The sequence below is a fragment of the Muscardinus avellanarius genome (assembly GCF_963383645.1).
Source record: "Muscardinus avellanarius genome assembly, chromosome: X".
NCBI lineage: Eukaryota > Metazoa > Chordata > Mammalia > Rodentia > Gliridae > Muscardinus > Muscardinus avellanarius.
The window spans coordinates 94,038,127-94,048,235 of record NC_137792.1 but is presented as its reverse complement, the minus strand read 5'-3'; positions in this window follow the sequence as shown (position 1 = coordinate 94,048,235).

The following is a 10,109-nucleotide window of genomic DNA, read 5'->3' as shown; positions in this document are numbered from 1 at the left end:
TGGTATCGACCTTTAAGATATAGGAATTTATGAGAGGATCTTAGGTCATTGAGGACATTGGTGTACCTTCGCAAAGGATTATGGAACCTTAATTTATTATTTTTCACTCCCTGGTTTATAATGTAAATGGTTTGTTTTGCCAGATGCTTCTGCCACAACATGCTACTTCTTTAGAGGCTCAAAGCAAGGAACTCCTCTGATATTGGGCTAGATTCTCCAAAACTATGAGTCAGATATTTCAGCTATTTTGTTATAGTGACATAAAGCTGAAAAACATGGAGATCATACTGAAAATGTGGTTTCTTTCAGATAATGGAGGGCTTGTAGTCCATGGGAAAGGAGGTCACGGGGAAATGGTTGAAGTTTTACAGCAAAGGGGAAATGTCAAGAAAAGATGAATCTTGTAACTGTGTACAGGATGGATTGACAGGGAAAGAATAGAGGCAGTTAGACTGGTTAGGAGGCTCTGGTTAACATCAGTGGGAAAATGTAGTAAGATAGACAATAATAAAATATAGAAGCGAAATGAACAAAAAATGGGAATATATATAAGAATTTATACACATATATACATATATATCACACGTATACGTATATATATGTATGTGTGTGTGTATATATATATATATATATATATATACACATAAAATGTTTGACCTATATGTAAGTATAAATGAGTCAAAGGAGAGTTAGAAGTTATGATGACTCAGACTTATAATCTCATGACTGAAGAATAGTGTTGGTATACCAGCAAATGTTTTCTTTTCTTAGATTTTTAAAATTTTGGTACTGGGGACTGAATCTAAGGAAATTCTACCTCCAAGCTATATACCCAACCCATTTTACAATTTTTAAATTGTAAAATGTAAATTGTTTTTAAAGAACCAACTATGAGGATTATAGGCATGTGTCACTGTACCCAGCCTGCTTAGATGTCATTTAATGATGTTTTAGATTAGTTTGCTATATTTCAATGAACTGTTTTTGTTAGCTGTTTAATTCTATATCATTGTATCTTGGTACTCTGGGGACTTGAAGTGATCTTACTATTCTAGGCTGGCTTATTTGCCTTTGGTCTATAGGCCAGGCCAACCCAAACTATGACAGATTAATTCCATTTGTTCTGATTTGTCTTTGTTATTTCATTACTTGCAAGACCGATGATTCTGCCTAGACTTACATTTCTAGGTAATATATTTAGGGGCTGAATAACTTTTATTAATTTTCCTTTCCTCCCCTTTATCTGGGCAGCACTGTTTCTCTACTTGTGTTTAAGAACACTTCTTTCACACTCATTTTTGGCCTCTGGAATCTATAGACATCCAAAGGATAGAAATTTGATGATTTTTTTTTTTTTGGTGGTGCTAATGGTTGAACCCAGGGGCATTTACCTCCAAGATACAGGGTTTTGTGAAGTTGTGAGAGTCTCGCTAAGTTGCTTTGAATGTGCGATGAATCCTTCTGTCTCAGCCTCCCAAGTACTAGAATCAGAGATATGTAGCACCATACCCAGACCATTTGCTGCACTTTAGATGCAACTGAAGGCATTATCCTGGACAATTAATGACATCTTTTTTTATTTTATTATTTGAATAAAATAATAATTTTGCCTGTAGAACAGGGTACAGGAAGATTTTATTTTCCTTTTCTTAAAGGGGTTTGTGTTTACTAGCATACACTTGAATGAATTTCTTAAAGCACAGGAGATGTCAGGGAAAGATACACGAAAGATTCAAAGAATAATGTCAGGTAGCATATAAAACCCTGCTTATCATTTTTAAGTGCTTGCTGATTCCAAAGTCATTTATAATAATTTAGTTTGTCTATAGGCTAGCCCAATTTCTGCATATACCCTACACATGCACAGTTCTGTCCTATATAGGAAATTAAATAGAAGCATAGTAAAATTCCAGTTTTAATCAGAAAAATTATGGATTTGAAACTAGATCCCAGAGAGCTTGATGGTTGAAATTATAATATACTTTCCTTATAGCATATTTTAAAAAGCATTTCCATACTCTATTTCATTTGTTCCTCACAGCTTTCTTGTGCTGTAGATCAGGTAGCTGTCAATATATCCCAAGCCACACAGAGAATAAATTACTTGCCCAAGGTCACTGAGAAATTTAGCAGCAATGCCCTTTTCCTTTATTAATCTATTTTCCTCTGAAGAGGAAAGGCTATTGTCAAACATTGCTTTGGGTTTCAGTAGTCAATCAAACAAAGGCATATAAAAGAAAATCCCTACTATAATGTGTACACCATGGAATTATTGCTGATTGCCCATATACTCCTGGCAGCTGGCTTCAGAAATATGAAGGAAACAGCCAGGACCTCTGTCTCAATTTCCTTTTTTGTGTGGTACTGGGGATGAAAACCAGGGGCTTTTCTACCTCTGGGCTATACTCCCAGACCTATTTTATATTTTATTTGGAAACAGGGTCTCACTAAGTTGCTGAGAGCTCACTCAGTAGCTGAGGCTGGCTTCAAACCTGTGTGATCCTCCTGTCTCAGCCTCCCAAGCGTGGGGATTACAAACGTGCACCACCACACCCGGCTTGTCTCAACGTTTTTAGAAGCCCTTCCTGCTTTAGCCATAGCTGCTGACTGATTTTCTCTAAGTATCTTGGAATGTGTCAGAAATAATATCCCTAAAGAAAAGTTTAGATAAGGGGTCATAGAAGTGAGAGTTGTCTCTTTTTACCTTTTGATCTGAAGACCTTTTCAGCACAGGATGGATCACATCATGGTCTAGGTTTTTTTTTTTTAAAGATTCTTATGAATATGATTTCAATGACTGATTTGTAGATCAATGAATATCAAATATAATCTCTCTCTACTTTTCTTTCCTGAGCTTAAAATCTGTGCAAATTGGCCATTGCGCATGACCACTGGTATATAATTTCTCTGCACATACTTTGAAATCAGCAGACCTAGTACCACATTCACCATCACTGCCTCATGTATTTCATTAACTCTTTTGGACAATATTCTCTATCCAGGTTCCCAGCTCAGAAATCTAGAAGTCATCCTTAAATCTTTCTTTTCCCTTAGTCTTTCACAGCCTATCAACAAGATCTATTGATACACCTGTAAAGCATGACATATCCATTCCCTTATCTCCACACCTATTCCTATTGGCTGAGTTCAGGACCCTGCCATCACTGTAAAGGACAATGGCAACCTTAGGTTTTGGGTCTTCTCATCCTTTTGCTTTCCTCTATCTTGATTATGGAATTTCTATAACACAAATCTGATCATATATTTGCCTACTTGAAAGTCTGCTGATGATGCTACTAAGGCTATGAAAGGAAGCTTGATCAGTAGGTTCCTGCCTAGCTCTCCAAATGTCTCTTCTGCAATTCCCATTTACATATCTGGAACTCCAGCCACCCTGTACGATTTTTCCCCATCACACCTCTGACCTTCCTTATGCCTTTTTCCTGGTCTCCACTTGATGCCTATTCCCTGCCTGAGAATATCTATTTTTCCTTTAAGCCCCAGCTCAAATGTCTGGTTCTACCTGACTTTTCCAGGTAGAAACAAACCCTGCTGCTTTTGTACTCCCATGTCCCCACAGTAATCTATAGTTCTGCAAATACACTGTGTCAAGGTATTTGAAATGATTGTTTTTCACAAATAAAGCAAGCGTGGAGGTTTGGAGGCTTGGAGGTTTGTTTTTCTTATATCTATTTTATTCTAAATGCATCATTTGGTACTTAGTTGGGTTACACTAAATACCCTCAAATTCATATTTCATTAATGAAGTAACTTAATCATTTATCCCTTGTACTAAGCAACTTTGAATTTAACAGTGAACTAGTAATATCTGTCCTCTGTCCTCATGGAGTCTATCCTCAATGCTTAGACAAATAGGGGATACCCACAAATAGTTACCTCATCCAAATAGAACATAGCAGGTAAACAGTCTGAACTTAAGTTGCCAAGTAGTATAGCACAGAGGTTAAAGCAGTGTTTCTTCTCTACAACTTGAATGATCTAGATTTGAATCCTGATTTTACCACTTACTAGCTGTATTATTTTAGGTAGTATTCTGGTGAGTTACTTTCCTAATCTGTAAAATGAGATTTACTATATTATTTACTTCTGAGGGCTGTGATGAGGATTATGAGTCAATATTTATAAAAAAAAGTGTCTGGCATATACCAAACATTTGATAAAGTAAATTAAATGAAATCTGGGGAAGCACAAAGAACCTTCATTCAATTTGTTTGTTTTGAGTGATGATCTCATTGGCCTTTTTTCTTCCTTACCCACTCTGATTTTTCCTCTTCACTCATTCCCTTCCTGAACATTGTCACTTCAGGTTCAAGGCTTATTTGGGAAAATGAAATAGAAGAGTATGGTGGGAATGCCCCTTTAGTGTGATTACACAGCCAAACACCCAGCACCCTCTCTTCTTACCTCTCTCACATATCCTGGGCCTTGGCCTTGTTCAGAGTCAGTCACTTCTGTATGACTAGGGCTGAGTCATGGGGACCTGACATGTGGGTCTTTGGTACTTTTCTATTCTATCAATAGTCCCATATCACTTCTATCACTCACTAGGGTGGTTCTAACCCTATTCCTTCATGCCTCTATTACAGAAGACTATGGAGTCCCTAGAGATTTGCAGGAAGACATTTTGCAGAGCTCTAAATATCCTGTGTTCAACTGATGCTCTTGGTTCCAGCCAATCCTTCCCTTATTATCACTCTTCGTCTGACTGCCACTACTGTGGGGCCTCTGAGCCCAGTAGTATCATGAGGGGGAGAATAAAAACAGCTAATAGCCTTAGTAATTATTTCTATATTGCTGTATTTATTTCCTGAGTTAACTGTTTTGCCATATTGCTGAAAAGTGTCTGCTGTCTCAGCTTCAGCAGGCCAATTATATCACTTCTTTAATGACTCCAGAGCCACATTCCTGAGAGGTCACCCTAATTGCCTCTGCCTTCTCAGCATGGTAGAAGGGGTTCCCTGTGTATATAGAGGCTGTGTTTGACCAGTGGGAAGGCATTGAGTCTCAGAAGTGCCTTTTCCTCTGCCCACCTCTACTGATTTCAGATCAAAGCTGTTGAGACCTCCTGTTGTCCATAGAGAGAGCTAGTAAACCCTTCCACTTTGCCAGAAATGGGGAGGGAGGCAGACTCAGAGATGACAAATGGCAGATGTATGAAATACTCCACTTAACAGGTGAGGGGCCATGAGGAAAACGAGGTGCATCTCACTTGGCCATTTAGCTATCAAGGTCACTGCATCCTTGAACCTCCTTTGAGAAATTCACTGGGCCCTTAATGATTCCTTAGTTCTGAGAAGGGATTTATAAGCATGCTCATTTTCAGTTTTCTTCTTTATCCATAAAAAAAATCCAGTGTGGTAGATGGCGTTATCATCTCGTTTTGCAGATGAAGAAACTGAGGCTAGGGAAGAGAATGAATTTGCTCATAGTATGGGAATGTTGACCTTTCCATTCTAAGCTCATGCTCTTTTAATCATTCTAGGAATAGTTTTTTCTGCCCTTCCATACCTCCATCACCAGAAAGAGTAGAGAAAACCTTAAAGCCTACCTTTTATGTGCCTCTCTCTGTTTATAATAAATTCCCTTATGTCTTTAGTGCCTTTTAGCTATACAGGGGATCTGTGCTGTATCTTATATCTGAAATATTTCTCTTTTCCTCATCCAGCTCGACAAAGAACTGGAGAATATAATTAATACTATTGTATTGATGGCTGACCCTTGGTAGCAGGCATTTTTTGCATGTCCTGGGAAGTTTATCTTTTAAAGGGACTGAGGCTTAAAGGAACAACGTTATAATAATTGGAATTCAGAAGCCAAGATCAGGTGAGAGTAGGGAGGATAAAATATTATGAGTATGAAGAGAGCAGGAATTCTCCATTTTCAAATACTGTTCACTTGTTATGGGGCAAGACAAGGGTGTGAGGGTCTTTCTTCTGACTTCTGCCTGCAAGGGTTCTAGTCAGTGCTGTCGCTTTCTGGCTGGTGAACATCAGGAAAACATTACACAACAGCATAGCTCCCACTGCTAGGACCAGATGTGACCCTCTATTTGGAGTAGAAGCCCAAACTGATCTTGGAGAATATAACTTAGGAGAGGCCCAGGGGAGTAGAAGCCCTTGGGTACTCATCCCAGGTGTGTCATTTCTTGGCTTCTCAGGTCCCTTTTATTATATTTTCAATTCGATGAACTTTCTCAGAAGGAAAATGAACATGAGCATTTGAATAGTACTGCATATTCTTCACATGCAATATCTTATTTGATTGACAACCCTGCTTTAAACTGAGGGTGAGAAAATAAAAGCTAAGGGAGATTATATGACTTGCCCAAGGTCTTACAACCAGTAAGTAGAAGAACCAAGTTTCAAGCCTAATTTTGTTGGAAGTCATGCTTCAAGATCTTTATATATTAAATGTGAATAACGATGATGCTGGTAAAGACATCTAATAAGTATTTATCAAGAGCCAGGCTGGGTGCTAAGTACTGTTATATAATCTTCCCAACAATTCTGCATAGACAATATGACTATTATCTTCATTTTGCAAATGCTTTTAAGCTGTTTCTGAGAATGGTGAAGTGTCTTGCTTAAGATCATAGTTCTAGAAGAAGCAGAGGTAGGAATTAAACCTAGGACTCTTGAGTCATAGAATAGTGTTCTTGATATCATACTAGTATCCTTAAAACACTAGATATGAAAGTGCTTTGGGAATGCACAGGACTATCTGAATTCAAAATGGTCCTATATAGCTTTTGATCCGACCTCCAAATGGTCCTGAATGTCTCTAGGTGGGATGTATTTATTTCTTGGCAGAAGGATGTTTTCTCAGATGAGAAAACACCTACAGAAGACCTACTTTGCCCAAAAGTCAGCTTGAGCTCTCGGGAGGAAGTCTATGTGAAGTCTATGGAGTTGCCCTGGCCAAGTGTCAGCTGAGCTGCAAGTCTTCAAGGGCCTTGCTGGGCACCATTTTGAGAGTACTATTTCTTCTTTGTCTTCTCAACTCCTATCCAAAGCACTTATTGCCTGTATCTATAAGACCTTCAGGCAACATCCACTTCCTCCATCTCTACTCTGACTTTAGTTTGTCCAGACAGGCGTGGGCCTTTTAGCTCCAACTTTACTTCTGGAATCTCAAAGAAACCGAACCTTACATGCCAGCTGTTGCAGCATTTTATTTGTATCTATGCCAGACACCATAAAACTTGCACTCTGCATCTCACAATTTAAAAGGTATTTTATTGTTGTGCTCATGGTGTCCCGAACAGTCCTCAAACCATCTCTAGCACTAGTTCTCATCCTTTATCAGTTTTCATTCTCTCTTCATAAAAGTCATGGTTTATGTTCCTCCTCAGAGCTTTCTAGTGTTTATTGTCTGTCCCTGTTATGTTGCAATGAGGTTTCAGGGTAAGAAATTCAGAAATATCTGGAGAGTCTTTGCCATTGTAAAAACCATATAATGGTACCAGGCAGGATAAAGATGAGTTAGCCACAGAGCCTGCTGACTAGATCATGGTCCTAGAGCCAATAGTTCTAAGGGCAGGTTGGTATGTGATCAAATGATTGCCAGTGGTACATTTCTCAATCTTGTAACACAAGTTCTCACTCAATCCTCCCATTTCCTAGATTTCTTCTTTCAGGCTTTTGAGTACCTGTAGGAAAAGTTACATAGCTAAAGCTCTTAAAGCTGATGATATATCCTTCTTTTGGGTACATTCTTCCCAGGTTCTTTTGAAGCCGTTGTTCACTTCTAGCTTTCTTTCTACCTCTATGATTGTTTTTGTCTCTTCTGAGAACTTCTTTTCTCCCACTTTCCTCTCATATGTTGGTATATTTATAAACTTTCATTTTTAAATTGAATGTCATTCTTATAAATTTCATATTTTATAATACTTTCTGTGTGTGCTGAGTGCAGAGGCACACACTTGTAATTCCAGTACTTGGGAGGCTGAGATAGGAAGATCACATGTTTGAGGTCAGCATTCAGTAACTTAGCAAGATCTTTTTCACAAAGGTGAGGAGTCAGAAACAGATACATCAAGTTTGATGGAGACAGAGGAGAAGGCCTTTGGGTTCAATTCCCCCCCAAAAAGTGTTGTTATATCTAGGAATCATTAGTTGACCTATTCCTTTGTTTAGTCTGCTCTGCCAGAATAATTGATTCTACTTGCATGACTAAAGCCTACTGTTTCATTTTTTGTGGTACCAGGGATGGAACCCAGAGGCATTCTATTCCCGAGCTACACCTCCAGTCCTATTTTTTAGTCTTTTTTATATTTGAAACAAGGGCTCACTGAGTTGGAAAGGGCCTCGCTAAGTAGCTGAGGCTGTCCCTGAATCGCGATCCTCTGGTCTATGCCTCCAGAATGCTGAGATTACAAGCATGGGTCACCATGCCCTGCTAAAGCCTACTGTTAATGTAGTAACTAGAAGCATGGGATTTAAAGTTGTACTTGTTTTATTTTGAATCTTTTCCCCATTTAGCTACTACTTGTGTGACCTTGGGTACATTACCTCTCTGAGCCTCAGTTTTAGTCCTTTTGTTAAATGGGGATAAAAGCAGTATTTCCCTCATAGGGTTATTGTGAAGATTAAATAATTTACTATTTGAAAAACTCTTAGAGCATGCCTTTACTATAGTATATGCTTAATGAAGATTTGTGATCTTCATCTTTATTATTATTCTATTATTAAGGAACAATGACTCCTTAGTCTATGTCTTCATCCCAGACATCTTATTTTTCAGTTTTAACGCCAATGTATCTAGTTGCTTATTTAACATGTGTACTAGAATATCCCATTAATCCCTTGACCTTAATATGTCACACGTTCAACTCATCATCTTTCTCCTACACTCATATGCCCTCACCCTAATCTGCTCTTTTCTTCCATCTTTCATAATTCTTGCTAACAGATTTGCTATTCATTCACTTCCCTGAGAAAAACTAAGAGTCCAGTTTTATGTAAGAAAAAAATGACAAGAAATATTCAGCCTTAAGGACAAGATGAGACTGAGGATTTTAAATCTCCCTCAGCTGGGAATTGAGATTAACTATGTGTTTGATTTGAAAAATTTCCTCTTCTTCCCTTTGCTTCTCTTCTCTTCTCTTCACTCTTGTCAGATCATTCTCCTCTCTCTCCATCAAACTTGATGTATCTGTTTCTGACTCCTCACCTTTGATCATACAATTCCTCTCATCTGAAATGCTCCCCTTGATACATTTCCAAATGTCATCCATCAATCAAGGTCTAAAATACCCATGAAGTCTTTCTGACTTCTCTAGTCAATAAAATGAGGCATATTTTAAGCTAAAAAGTTTAATTTTAAATTGAATTTCATTATTACATATTTCATAGTTTATAATGCTTTCTGTTACAATTGCATTATTTTAGCTAGATTATAAGCACCTTAATTCACAGAGTATGTCATGTTCTTGTGGAATCCCTATATTACTGCCTTGTACAGGTTTGATTTTCCCTGATCACTATCTTTGATTCCTCTCCCTCCATAAAACATGGACCACAAAGTTATACTTTGTCCACATTTCTCTCCCTTCTGACTTTCTTCCTTGGAGACATATATAGTTGTGGTACTGGGTATTGAACCTGGGAACATTTTACATCTGAGCTACACCCCAACCCCTGTTTTTTAATTTTTATTTTGAAACAAGGTCTCCTAGGTTGATGAGAATCTGAGTATTTGCTAAGGCTGTTCTCAAACCTGCGATCCTCCTATCTCTGATTCTCAAGTACTGGAATTACAGGCGTGTACCATCATGTCTGACTTTTAATATACTTTTAGAGGTCAAATTTTGTATATCTATGTCTATAATTTACCATATTTTCATCTCAATTCTGGTTGTTTCTTTTGAGCCCCATTCCCACATCCCAACTTTTTGGTGGTCACTTTTACTAGAAGGCATAACACTGAATCCAAACTTAATACTACATTAAAGTTTCAACACGTTATGTTCCTCTCTCATCCCATCTTCACATTTCTATATGCCATTATAATTTGTTTTTTCTTAGATAAAAACTGCAGGCTACTTTTATCACACATACACAACCATACACAACAGTCTACTGTTTTTT